Below are 13,011 nucleotides of genomic sequence, written 5' to 3'. Positions count from 1 at the left end.
TTGACTGTGTTTAGCCAGTGTATCATAGAATAGAATTAGCTAGGTTGGAAAAGACCTACAAGATCACCTAGTCCAAACATCCACCTACCACCAATAACCCCACTAAACCATGTCTCCCAACGCTATATCTAAACATTTCTTGAACATCTCCAGGGACGGTGACTCAACCACCTCCCTGGGCAGCCCGTTCCAGTGCCTGACCACTCTTTCAGAAAAGTAGTATTTCCTAATGTCCAGCCTAAATCTCCCCTGGCGCAACTTGAAGCCATTCCCCCTCATCCTGTCACTAGTTACAAGAGAGAAGAGGCTGACCCCCAGCTCACTACAACCTCCCTTCAGGTAGTTATAGAGAGTGATGAGGTCTCCCCTGAGCCTCCTCTTCTCCAGACTGAACAATCCCAGCTCCCTCAGCCGCTCCTCATAAGGCCTGTGCTCCAGACCCCTCACCAGCTTCGTCACCCTCCTCTGAACACGCTCCCGGGCCTCAATGTCTTTCTTGCAGTGAGGGGCCCAAAACTGGACACAGTACTTGAGGTGCGGCCTCACCAGGGCTGAGTACAGAGGGAGAATGACTTCCCTACTCCTACTGGCAACACTACTTCTGATACAAACCAGAATGCCATTGGCCTTCTTGGCCACCTGGGCACACTGCTGGCTCATGCTCAGCCGAGCATCGACTAATACCCCCAGGTCTGTTTCCTCTACACAGTCTTCCAGCCACTCTGCCTCAAGCCTGTAGCACTGCCTGGGGTTGTTGCGGCCGAAGTGCAGCACTTGGCACTTGGTCTTGTTGAACCTCATCCCACTGGCTTCAGCCCAGAAATCCAGCCTGTCCAGATTCCTCTGTAGGGCCTTCCTACCCCCAGGCAGATTGGCACTTCCTGCCAGCTTGGTGTCATCTACAAACATACTGAGGGTGCTCTCAATGCCCTCATCCAGGTCATCAATAAAGACACTGAAGAGGACAGGCCCCAGCACCGACCCCTGGGGAACACCACTCGTGACCGGTCGCCAGCTGGGTTTAACTCCATTAACCACCACTCTCTGGGCCCGGCCCTCCAGCCAGCTCCTTACCCAGCAAAGGGTGTACCTGTCCAAGCCACAGGCTGCCAGTTTCTCCAGGAGAATACTGTGGGAGACAGTGTCAAAGGCTTTGCTGAAGTCTTGGTAGACCACATCAACAGCCTTTCCCTCATCCACCAGACGGGTCACTCAATCATAGAAGGAGATCAGGTTGGTCAAGCAGGACCTGCCCTTCACAAACCCATGCTGGCTGGGCCTGATGCCCGGTTGTCCTGCAAATGCCGTGTGATCTCCCTCAGGACAATCTGCTCCATAACCTTCCCCGGCACCGAGGTCAGAAATGCATAAATCAAAATGCATAAATGCAAATGCATAAAATTATGTGGCATAATTTGAGTTAGCACTGCACTGTGCCCATATCCTGGTTTTAGCCCAGGCAATGCGAGTTGTATATCGATTTTTGGTTGTTGCTGAGTGATAGGTGCATGCCTGGGGCTGGGCCAGGCCTCTTGATGGGGAAGAGCTGCTGCCTTGACGGTGCGGGCCAGGAGGTGACTGCAAGACAGACTGGGCCAGGTTGGACATGCCTACCCAAGTGTTTTATGAACTTCAGTGTAATCGGATAATATGCGTTTAATTAACTAGAAATATACATAAGCGTTGGCAAGATTGGAGCCTACTTGTTTACCATAATTAATAAAATTGGTCAGAGGAATCATGGTCAAACAAGAATGTACAACAATGAAGAAGTCTTTCACATTTGTTTCATACAAAGGTGAAGAGTCCTACAATGCAAAGCTGTGGAGAATCAAGTTGACTTGATTTTCCTGTATTTCTCTATGTCAGGTTTCTCAGGTGTCTTCAAGAGCATAGAGGAAGTACCGTAAGATCACGTGACAGGGGATGTTTGATGCCTCCAGCTGTATGATACAGACAATGATTCAGGAGCAGGCAGACAGGAAGCTTGCATTCTGGTATGGCTTGCCATCATCATGCATGCATACATGGGATGGAAAGTCCCTGTTGTGCCTAAATACATGAGGAATGTCCCTGGCTGTTGGGGAGTGTGTGCCAACGTGTGAGTGTCAGAGTTTGAAATACTACTTGCTGAACCTAACCGCTTATCCTTGCAGTACAGTAAATTCTGATTTATTCTACCATTAGAATGTGAAGAATTGGTTTGATCATCTAAAGGCTGAAAATTTTAAGAAAACACAATAATTGTGGTCAGCCTGGAAACACGATGATATAAACTTTCATATAGTATTCCAGTGTTTATAAAGCAAGTTTGTCATGTACCGGTGCAAATAGCTGTAACCTCTTTGAGTTTAAAAACAACATTTAGTGGAGTTTAGATCAGAAGTCTGATATTTTACACCAAGTACTGAGGTAAATGGAAAAGTGGTAACTTTTTCCTGACTGCCCAAGAAATTCAGATTTGACTAGAGTCCTGAACAAAGCGTTGGGTTGATTTGACATAAACCAGGTTTGCTTAAATGGCCTAAGCAGCAAATCCTTCCCAGTCCCTCTCCTTTAGCCTGGGGTGCATTTGGAACTGCTCATGCTGGCAGATCACCAACAATGTGACAGCTGCTCTCACCAGGCCAAGGAAGACCCAATAGAAAGACCAAGACTTTCTTTTTTTTTTTTTTTTTTTGCCTCTTGGTACAGAGGGAAATTCAAAATAACACTTTTTCCTCAATGCAGCAGCATGTAGCCTTCCTCTCTCACCAGCCAGGCAAACACCTTTTCTTAAATGTCTACTGAAACTCTCATATAGACCTTAAATCTTAACTCTTTCCTAACTGATTAATGCATGAGTTGTTCCATAGTAGGAATATCCCAATCCTTTTTACAGTTTTGGGGTGCTACCCATGCCTTTGCCTTCCCGGATTCCCCAGAAGCCTTTCTGCAGGGGCAGCTTTGTAGCTTCATACTTTGTGAAGACCTTTGCAAAGCTTGGAGGGACACACGCATTGCTGAGGCTAAGGAAAGCTCCATGTCTGCAGAATCAGCATTGCCAAGCTCGTGGTGTCTTGACATAGCCCTTTGCACAACTCCTGCCTCCACTCCCCTCCAGGCTGTGTAGTCATTTGGTGTAGAGAGCTAGTGTGAACAGATAATACAAGTTGTGTAAAAACAGCTGCCTCTGGCTTTGTTAAGTGCTCAGACACCAGGAACCAGCAGCCAGTTCTGCTATCAGCCTTTGCATTTCTCTGCATCGACCTCTGTGGGATTCTTCTGTTTCAGACGGTGTCAAGTGTTCCCCACCAGGAGTTCCTGGAGGTCTAAACAGCAACTGGAAAATAGATTGAGAGTCTGCTAGCATAAGATGCAAAGCAAAGAATTACACCCTCAACAGTGGTAACAGTGATGTAAGAAAAAACACCCTCTATTTTAGGCTTCTCACTCTGCAGTGAGATCAAGATTGACTTTGCAAAGAGCATGTCTCTACAAACCTTCCTTTGACAGTAAGACACAAGAACTCAGTGTTAAAATCACTTGTTAGTTCTTACTAGGACAATTGTGTCTTTCCTGCTATTTTCCCAACTCAGAAAAGAGTGAATGAGCTTGTCTAGAAGATAGCTACCCAGCTGCTGGCCATGGAACAGGGCTGCAAAGTGGGTGAGAATAACTTAAAGCAACCCCTGTGGCTTCCATTTGCATTTCTGTCCAGGGGTAAAGTCTCTTTTCATGTTATTGTGATGAAATCAGTGGGTATGTAAAGTGTTTATTAGCAGTGAGCTTAAACAATTTTGACATTTTTTCCTTTGTAAGGCAACAATATTGAAACCTCCGTGGTCTAGTATTTCTCAGGAGTATGAAAATTAGCTAAAAGTATCCACTGGCAAGTGGTTGAGAGTATAGCTGATGGAGTGATGCCTATGTTCCTTGCAAACCAAACCTTCTTTGGAAATGAGCTCAGGCTGTTATGGGTGAGATTTTTCAGTGCTGTCCTCTGGGAAACAAGCTAACTCCATTTCAGAGAGAGTGGGACAGAATGTTCCAGTCAAAGATTTTAATGCCTGGGGAAGCTGGGAGCGGGATGGGGAACCTAGCTATGAAGGAATTCTCTGAACAGGACCTCAGCTGTCCTCTGGCTGCAGAAGATCTGGCCCTTTGGTGTGATGTGTAAATTTACTAACTGGCAGGTTGTTTGTGGATTAAAAGGATTTATTAGTGGTGGTAGAGAAAATAATTACAAAGTATTTCATATTTTCAAAACAATTAGCCATCCTCTTTGCACTTATATGCAGCACAATTTGTAGTGTAAGAAGTCTGCTCCAAAAGAAAGGCCTCCTATTTTATTATGTTGGCCAGCGATGTCAGAGGCAAGTGTTGGTGGCACGGCAGTAGTGGACCTTCCTGCGAATATTCTGTTACATTTTGTTGCTGTGCAACAGATGACAGCAGAGGGGCAGTCTGACAAAATGTCATCTTGACATGGAAGTGTGTCTGAAAGGTGTTTAATTGAATTCCTCCATGCAGAAGAAATGGCACCCATTGACATTCATTGATGCTTGCTGAACGTTTATGGAGATGAAATAGCGAATGGGAGCACAGTGAGGTGGTATGTTTCAGCAGTGGCAGCAGTGAAAGACAAGCCACATTCCGGATGGCCATTCATAGCATTCACATCACGAATGAAGAGCGTCTTGATCAGCTCATCTGTGCAAATTGGCTAATGGTGGTGACTATATTGAAAAACAGCATTTTGTAGCAGATAATTTGCTCTATCAAACTGTTATTGTGCTCTTTGCATCTGTTATCGTTTCCATGGAAATAAATAGGAGACATTACTTTCAGAGCAACCTACATACCTGGGCTAGGGTTCCCAAGAAACCAGTTTTGCCACAGCAAAAGCAACACAGTTCAGGTCTTTGGTTTTGTGTAAATAAATATATAGGGGAACTTCCAGGATCAGCTGTAGCAGGCATTTCAGAGCTGAGCAATTTTCTCTGTTAGGAAGATAATATCTAAATGATCTAATTATAGCTCCAGTTCAGCATACAAGATACAAGGGAAATCCCCACAATTACTCTTTAGTAGCTGCTGCAGCAAAGCTGTAGTGTCTGAACAATGACCTGCTTGCTAATTTGTGTTTACTACAAGCTTGTCAAGCTTCAGACTTTCCTGTTGGTGAAAAAAAATCCTCCCTTGCTGACCCATCCCTTCTCTGTCTCATATTGAGAAGAATCTGCATTGGGAGCAGACGTTGCACCTCAGACTGAAGTGAGCCATTTTCCTAAGCATACACTGGTGATCTTGGAAAGAAAAGATCATGGAAATACCAATAATTTTGATCACCCAGTTGACATACTGAAAGTCTTGAGTGCTTCCTTGGGCACACAGAAGAGTAAACCATATATATATATACAGCAACCCATTCAGTGCCCTTGTTCAGCTCTTATTGCTCATCTTGTCTGAAAGGTGAATACTCTTCTTTCTGTTACTGCTCCTGTTCCGTTGATACCACTACACTGGAAATAGAGTGGGCACTGCGGGACCAGGGTGTGGCCTTCACACATGGGATGTGTATAGGAAGAATGTTACATATGGAAAGTAATTAAAGCAGAATTTGCTGTTGTGCTGTAATCACATGGAATGGATTCCTGATTAACCAGGTCCTCAGCAATAATTCTGATGCAAACGAGGACATCCATTTAAAAAACCATGTTAGTCTTCTGAAGAATCAGTCATTCAAACACAACTTGAGAAAAGCTGTGAAAAGAATTAATTGTGTGCTGGACTAGCTAAGAAAACAAATTTCACGTGCTTTCACGTGCATAAACTCTTTTCAGGAACTTTAAATGATATGAATTTATTCCTTTCCCCAGCTGAAAAGTTTTCATGGACTAAGTTACAAAACTGCTGAAGAAATGCCAAACCTCCAAAAGATTTAAGAAATCAATCGTAAATACAGCTCAGGTTCTTAGATCTGAGATTTTTATCTAAATTCATCCACCATCATTTCCTTGATGTGAGCACCTTTATCTGCCCTGCAAATACAGCAGTTGTCTGCCCAGTTGTCACCAAAAATATTCTCTGTTTCCACCTGGAAAACTTAACCAGTTGAAATCTGAGGACTTCAGACTCTTAGCTTCGTTGGAACAGCTGTTGGCTGCACATAAGCTTGTAATTCATGTGGCGCATATCCAGTAAGTCAGTGTGTCAAATGTGCTCTGAAAGTGCTGCTTACAGCTTGTGCATGCATATCTCCCAGCAGAAACATCCAAAAGCTCGCTAAGTTCTTGCCTTAGTTTGAGCTGCTCAACACCTACCTGCTGCCTGAGCTTGGGCAGGTCCCAGAAGGAAGCAGAATGGCCTGCATGTCTCATAAAATACAGTACGCCTGGTTGTCAAGCCCATCACCAGTGTGAGCCTCCCCCAGAAGCCCAGTGATCCACAGAATCATAGAATCATTTGAGTTGGAAGGGACCTCTAAAGGTCATCAAGTCCAAGTCTCCTGCAGTGAACAGGAACATCTACAGTTAGACCAGATTGCTCAGAGCCCAGCCCAGCCTGACACTGAATGTCACTAGGGATGGGGCATCCACCACCTCTCTTGGCAAGAGAGACTCTTATTGTTAAAAACATCTTCCTTATATCTAGTCTAAATCTCCCCTCTTTCAGTTTGAAGCCATTTTCCCTTGTTCTATCATTAACAGACCTTGTGAAAGAGTCTTTCTTACAGCTCCCCTTTAGAAAGGCTGCTATCAGGTCTCCCCAGAGCCTTCTCTTCTCCAGGCTGAACAGCCTCAGCTCTCTCAACCTGTCTTCATAGGGAAGGTGTTCCATCTTTTGCAACATTTTTGTGGCGCTTCTCTGGACACGCTCCAACAGGTCCATGTCTCTCCTGTACTAAAGACTCCACATCTGGATGCAGTACTCCTGGTGAGGCCTCACCAGTGCAGAGTAGAGGGACAGGATCACCTCCCTCGACCTGTTGGCTGCCCTTCTTTGGATGCACTCCAGGATATATTTGGCTTTCTGGGCTGTGAGGGCACATTGCTGGCTCATGTCCAGCTTGACATCCACCAGTACCCTCATGTCTTTTTCAGAACAGCTGAGCTCAATCCTTCCATCATTCCCCAGATTGTATTGGTAGTGGGGGTTGCCTCGACCCAGGTGCGGGTCCTTGCACTTGGCTTTGTTGACCCTCATGAGGTTCTCCTGGGCCCTCTGAAAGAGCCTGTCTGGATGGCATTCCATCCCATGGACATGTTGACTGCACCACACTGCTTGGTGTCATCCACAAACTTGCCTCAGCAGGTGCACTCGATCCCACTATCGATGTCACTGATGAAGATATTAAAGAGCAGTGATCCCAGTACTTAGTCCTGAAGGACAACATTTGTCACTGATCCCCATCTGGACATTAACCCATTGACCACCACTCACTGGGTATGATCTTGCAACCAGTTTCTTGTCTCCATTAAACAGTCCATCCATCAAATCTCTGATTCAAAGAGAATGATATTATAGGGTACCATGTCAAAGGCCTTACTGAATTCCAGATAGATGGCATCAGGGCTCTTCCCTTGTCCACTGATGCAGTTACTCTATCATAGAAGGCCACTAGGTTGGTCAGGCAGGACTTGCCCTTGATGAAGCCATGCTTGTTGTCTGATATCACCTCCTTCTCTTCCATGTGCCTTAGCACAGTTTCCAGGAGGATCTGTTCCATGATCTTCACTGGCACAGAGCTGAGGCTACAAATTGGTAGATCCCTGAATCATCCTTTCTATTCTTAAAAATGATGTGGCATTGCCTTTTTTCCAGTCACAAAGGTCTTCACCTGACTGCCGTGACTTGTTCAAGTATCATTGAGAGTGGCTTGGTGACTGTATCAGCCAGTTCCCTCAGGACTTGGGCATGCATCTCATTGCGAACCATAGACTTATGGATGTTCAGGTTCCTCAGGTCGCTGTGAACCTGATCTTCACTTACAGACCTTCTGGACAAACCAGTGGAGGAGTGTGTGAAGAGCTTTTGCCAGTGAAGAATGAGGCAAAAAATTTGCTGAGTACCTCACCTTTCTCCCTGTCTGTGGTTACCAGTCTGCCTGCATTGCTCATTAGGCTGCCCAGGGAGGTTGTGGATTCTCCTTCAATGGAGATATTCAAGACCCGCTGAGATGCCTACCTGTGCAGCCTGCTGTAGAGAGCCTGTTTTGCAGAGGGTTGGACTCGATGATCTCTAGAGGTCCCTTCCAACCCCTACAATTCTGTGATTCTTAGATTTTCCTTTTCTGGTTGATGTAGAAGCCTTTCTTGTTCTTCTTTGCACTATTTGCCAAGGCCAGTTCTAGCTGGGCTTTGGCCTTCCTGATCCCATCCCTACACTGCCTAGCAGCATCCCTATACTCCTCCCAGAGTACCTGCCCCTGCTTCCACTGCCTGTGTTTTCTTCTTGCTCTTCAGTTTGAGCAGCAGGTCACAACTCAGCTATCTCTTGCCTTCCTTTTCTGACTTCCTGCACCTGGCAATGGAGAGCTCTTTACCCCAAACCTATCCTCAGTACAGAGAAACATGAATTTTCAAGAGGACATATGCTAGAGCAATGACACTGTGCACCAGAGGATGCTAGGTGCCTGCAGGCAGAAAAAAGAGCAGGTAGGGGCTGGATTCTGCTCCCATGGACCATGTAGCTGTATTAGGGTTTTGTACTTAATTGCATTTGTATCTCTGTTGGATGTAAAGATTGCGTGACCCTGTCTAGTACCCAAGCAAACACAAAAGCTAACGGTATAAGCCCCACCCAGCCAGATTCAATATTCAGTGCATATGTGAATAATGGCATTATTGTGCCAGGGATGCTTTACAATGGAAATTTGAAGCAGCTACAGGTGATTTGAAATCAAAGAAAAGTCTGTTTACTCAGTGAGCTTACTAAAACATAGTTGCAATTCAGTGTCAGCTGATGATCAGTTCTTTTAGATAAGCAGCCATCTGTCACAAACCATGTTGTCATGGTGTTATCTATGGATCTGTGTCCATGACAGGGGGACAGCAGGCCCACAGGCCCACCAGCCCAAAAAAGAGAGAAAAGAGAAAAAAAAAGTGTTGGCGGTTTAGGGGCCGGCCCGGCCTGGCCCGGTACAGTGGCTAATGTGACAGGGGACCCGCGGACCCACGCCCTGGGGAAAACAACGGGAAAAGGGGAAGGGTAGGAAAACTGTAGACGGGTCTAAAATACAACAGCGGCAACAATCTGAGGAGGAACATTAATTTACTAAATATGATATTGAAATTGAGGCCAATAAATCAGAGAGAGTTCAAAGATGAGGTTCTTACTCCATAAGCTGCAGGGGGACCACGTGCTTCTACGCAACGTAGGAAGAGAGAGACTCCCAGTGTGCCAGGCGGCTTCACCAGCCCCCTCCAGATGCAAAGACCCCTGGGGAGCGCAGCTCCTCCCCTCCCCCTCGGAGAACCAAGCACTCAAAAAAGGCAGTCCGCAGAAACCAGGACATTAACCCTTTAACTGCCAGTGCTTTCCATGATGTTATGATGTGGAATACTGACAACAAAAAATCACAAAACCATGAGACACATGTGAGTTCCACTAATAAGAGTCCCCACAGGCAGCCTCTGTGCCTTGAGGTTCGCTCAGCTTGCGGCAGCAATATGCAGCTTGTGCTGTGTAAGGAGCAGTGGAAAAGGAGACTGGTTGAGCCACTTGTGCCCACTGTGGAAAAGATGTGATGTGACCCATTTGTTGCAGGACTCCTTGTAAGGCACATGTACAACATACCTAAACATCAGAATCTTTCCCTTTTCAAAACCTTGCAAAGCTACCCAACTGTGACAGCTTGCCACGGCAGTGGAGGACCTTCTTGAGGCAGCAGGGCTCATGGCTTGAAACGAATGTGATAGCAGTGTGAATGGCTGCTGATATGGCCAAGGTATCCCTGATGAGGGGCAAAGCTGTGCTCTGCCCTGAGGGCTCCTTAGCTCCTCTGTGCCTCTCCTCCTGCCCCTCTCAGAGACCTCAGGTTACACTGATGTTTCCTCCAGAAACTGTAACAGCATTTCTGTCCTTGGTGATCCTGAGCATTCCTCTCCTGAGGAATCTGAATGCTATGGACCACTTTTCTTGGCTCAGCTTTGCCAGACAACTTGATGTTCATTCCAGCCTGGAAGATCTGCTTGTTACTCATTTCACTGCTTAAATAATTCAAGACTGAGCAGAATGCCTCTGCAGAACCTGATAATATACTCAGGATTGCTTAAACAAATCTCAGTTTCAGCTGATGAATTACAGTGTCCCTTTTTTCCTGCTTGTTACGGGGCACTTTAGGGTCATGAGAGGAAGGGGCAGCCCAGCACCCAAGCACAGCTGATAGACCAAGCACCTGCAGCCCCAAGCCTGCCTTCAGTAAACTACTCTTGGCAGAGCTGGGCGTAGATCTGCTGCCAAGTGCAGCAGTAGTGCTTATGGGACTGTGGACAATGGCAGTCAGCATGTTGAACCTGCTCAGTATAGATGGATTTGTAAATCAGGGCTGCATACTGCTTCTCTGCTGTGAGCTGACAGCTCTAACAAAACATTTTCTTTCTGGGCTGTTTGTAGCTAGTAGCTGCTCCCGGCAGACACAACATCCATTGCCAAAGACCTTTACTATGGCACTTGACTTAATACCTCCTGTTTTGTGATCCTGCCAGTTCACTGGAGATCCTTCCATAGTAGCAATCCCAATAACAACCAGTGCAAAACCAGAAGAGTTTTTCAGCAAGGCACATACCTTTGTCCTAATGACTAGCTGTACACTGGTGAGTACCTCAGTGCTGTACTTTGCTCCTGTTACCACCAACCTGGTGCAGAGCAGAAGCCTAAAAGCTGAGTCACTTGCAGGGAGGTAACAGAGCCAGAGTCCAGTCCTGTACGAACAGGGAATTCCTGCACTGGGGAATTCCGGTGGTAGAGATGATCTCACTTGTCTGTATTTGAAATTTGCCCTAGTGCAATGCAGCGGCAATGGACTGGAGTGAGACAAACCTCTTGAAGGCAAGAGCAGGAAAGCCTGGTTACTAGGGCAGTGGGACTGGGGAGTCACTGGGTGACCTTGGACAAGTCACTTAGACATCCCAGTTTCTGTTCCCTGTGAGTTAGTGGGTAAATAGAGCTGCCTCACCTCACAGTTGATGGGATAAACACTTCAGAGATAGTGAGGTATTGTAGGACAGCGTGGGCAGCACAGCATCCAATAGAAAAGCCTGAAATCTAGCTGCCACACAAGCCTCAAGTGCATCACAGCATTTAGAATCATAGAATCATAGAATCATAGAATGAGCTAGGTTGGAAAAGACCTACAAGATCACCTAGTCCAAACATCCACCTACCACCACCAACCCCGCTAAACTATGTCTCCCAACGCTATATCTAAACGTTTCTTGAACACCTCCAGGGACGGTGACACAACCACCTCCCTGGGCAGCCCGTTCCAGCGGCTGACCACTCTTTCAGAAAAGTAGTATTTCCTAATGTCCAGCCTGAATCTCCCCTGGCGCAACTTGAAGCCATTCCCCCTCATCCTGTCACTAGTTACAAGAGAGAAGAGGCTGACCCCCAGCTCACTACAACCTCCCTTCAGGTAGTTATAGAGAGTGATGAGGTCTCCCCTGAGCCTCCTCTTCTCCAGACTGAAGTTCTCTTGCAGTGCTTAACTCTTTTCCTTTCTTGTATGAATTTCAAATGACATACCAAAGATCTCTGACTTTAACTCCCTGAGTATTTCTGGGTGTTAGTTATTAGTCCCACTGTATAGTGAAGTTAATGCTGGGGAAGTGACTTCCCAAAGAAACAACTGTCACATATGACACCAAGCTGGGAGGGAGTGTTGATCTGCCAGAGGGTGCCAGAACGGCACTACACGGGGACCTGGGTAGGCTGCATCAATGGGCCGAGTTAAACCGTATGCATTTCAACAGGGCCAAGTGTTGGGTCCTGCACTTTGGTGACAACAACCCCAGGCAACCCTCCAGGCTTGGGGAGGAGTGGCTGGAAAGCTGCCTGATGGAAAGGGACCTTGGTGTGCTGATGGACAGTTGGCTGAATATGAGCCAGCAGTGTGCCCAAGTGGCCAAGAAGGCCAGTGGCATCCTGGCTTGGATCAGGAATGATGTGGTGAGCAGGACTAGGGAAGTAATCCTGCCCCTGTACTCAGCATTGGTGAGGCCCCACCTCAAGTACTGTGTTCAGTTTGGGGTGCCTCAGTACAGAAAGGACATTGAGGTGCTGGAGCAGGTCCAAAGAAGGGCAACAAGGCTTGTGAAGGGCTTGGAGAATATGCCCTACAAGGAGAAACTAAGGGAACTGGGGCTGTTTAGTCTGGGGAAGAGGAGGCTGAGGGGAGACCTTCTTGCTCTCTTCAAATACCTGAAAGGTGATTGCCATGAGAGCGGGGCTGGTCTGTTCTCACTGGTGACAGGTGACATTTTCTTGCATTGTCATCCATTTTCTGCTGCATGTGCAGAAAAGCAGGCATATTCCTTCACCAAATGTCCTATAAAAAAAGAAAGAAAAGACTTAATGTATTGTAGCAAGAAGAACCACATGCCAGCAAAAGTGAACAGGAAAAGTATATTGTATCTTCATCCTAGACTCTGGCCACTCAGATAGGTCAGCAGTGGGGTGGTGAGGGGAGCAGCATTGTGTTTTCCCTGGTATGCACCAGAGGAAGGCAGGCAGGCAGGCCCTGACCTGATACTCCTCACTAACAGGTCTCTCCAGGGCTGCAGTTACACAACATGTCAAAAGGAGAAAAAAAAACAGATTTTTTTTTTATATCTTCTCAGCATCTGCACTCCCTCCATTTGGGTCAGAACTGCAAACAAAAATATCAGAAGCATCATGTTGGCCATATTTTTAGTAAACAACAAGAGTCTCATGTGAGGTTGTTCCTCCACCTCGTTGTTGTCCTTGTTCCCTGTGCATACAGTAGATATTATCAAACTGTCTGATAGTTTTCTGAGAACCTCCGTT

The sequence above is a fragment of the Numida meleagris genome, unplaced genomic scaffold (genome assembly GCF_002078875.1).
Source record: "Numida meleagris isolate 19003 breed g44 Domestic line unplaced genomic scaffold, NumMel1.0 unplaced_Scaffold208, whole genome shotgun sequence".
In the NCBI taxonomy this organism is placed as follows: Eukaryota; Metazoa; Chordata; class Aves; order Galliformes; family Numididae; genus Numida; species Numida meleagris.
The sequence above is the reverse complement of the archived record's forward strand: the minus strand, read 5'-3'. Positions refer to the sequence as shown.